Source organism: Colobus angolensis, unplaced genomic scaffold, assembly GCF_000951035.1.
Source record: "Colobus angolensis palliatus isolate OR3802 unplaced genomic scaffold, Cang.pa_1.0 Scaffold64, whole genome shotgun sequence".
Lineage (NCBI taxonomy): Eukaryota > Metazoa > Chordata > Mammalia > Primates > Cercopithecidae > Colobus > Colobus angolensis.
Window position 1 is genome coordinate 1,957,437 of NW_012120043.1, and position 1,246 is coordinate 1,958,682.

At 59.1% G+C, this 1,246-nt stretch overlaps 1 protein-coding gene across 1 annotated transcript in view; it reads right to left on the bottom strand.

Moving 5' to 3' along the window:
- Nucleotides 1-1,246, bottom strand: part of BTBD2 (BTB (POZ) domain containing 2) — a 49,030-nt gene that overhangs the window by 12,695 nt on the left and 35,089 nt on the right. The gene's annotated exons all lie outside the window — the stretch shown is intronic.

Below are 1,246 nucleotides of genomic sequence, written 5' to 3' on the forward strand. Positions count from 1 at the left end.
CAGATCACCTGGGGTCAGGAGTTTGAGACCAGCCTGGCCAACATGGTGAAACACCATCTCTACTAAAAATACAAAAATTAGCCGGGCGTGGTGGCGGGCGCCTGTAATCCCAGCTACTCAGGAGGCTGAGGCAGGAGAATCGCTTGAACCTGGGGGTCAGAGGTTGCAGTGAGCTCAGATTGCGCCACTGCACTCCTGCTTGGGTGATAGAGCAAGACTCCATCTCAAAAAAAAAAAAGAAACAGAGGGGGTGTCTGCATGGAGACGCACGCAGGGACTGGAGCGATGCGGCTACAGGCCAAGGACATCTGGAGCCCCCAGAAGCTGGGTGGGGCAGGAGGATCCTCCCTGGAGCCTCCAGAGGGAGCACTGTCCTGGGACGCCTTGATCCATGATCCTGGGCTCCAGGACTGGCAGAGGATGAACCCACTGAGTTTGACCCCCAGTGTGTGGGCGTTGGGACTGCCGCCCGCCCGTCCGTCTGCCCTCCTGGCTGCATTCTTGGGGGGCCCAGGCCTCAGGGCCCTGCGCCACCATCACCCACAGCCGGTGACCTAGGACAAACGCTCCCTCCCACATGATGTTCCAGAAATAGAGTACCTGTGCGTGGGACTTCTCTTTCTTGATTTAAAAATGCATCTTGGTCTGCTGTGGGGAAAGCCTTTGAGGAGGGTTCAAAAGCAGAAAGCAGAAAGCACTAAAGCGGGCCCGGCATGCACAGATGGGAATCAGGGAGCCCCCCGACATGGGCGGGTCCCCAGGCAGCTCTGCCGGCCTCCAAGGCAGGGGCTCCTCCAACACCGAGCCCCTCCCTGGAGACCCCCATGGGCCTTCCAACGCCCGGGCACCGTGACTGCCTCCTCTGCCCACCATGAGCACCCAGCCCCACCCCTGGCCCAGCCGGGCCCACTTCATGTGTCTGGAACCCCTTCCCCTTTCAAACAAATCGAGAACACACGGCCACACAAAAACACGTCTACAACTGCTCACGGCAGCACGATTCCCAACTCCGAGCAGGGGAAACAACCAGTGTCCATCGACAGACGCGGCGCAGCCACCCACGTGCTGGAACACGACCCAGCCACAAAGAAAGGAGGCTCTGATGCAGGATCTGACACAGATGCACCTTGAGGATGTCACGCTCTATGACAGACACCAGGCAGAGCAGGACAAATCCTGTGTGATCCATTCCTAGGAGGTGCCCAGAGTCCTCAGACTCAGAAGAGACAGAACGCAGGATGGGGGA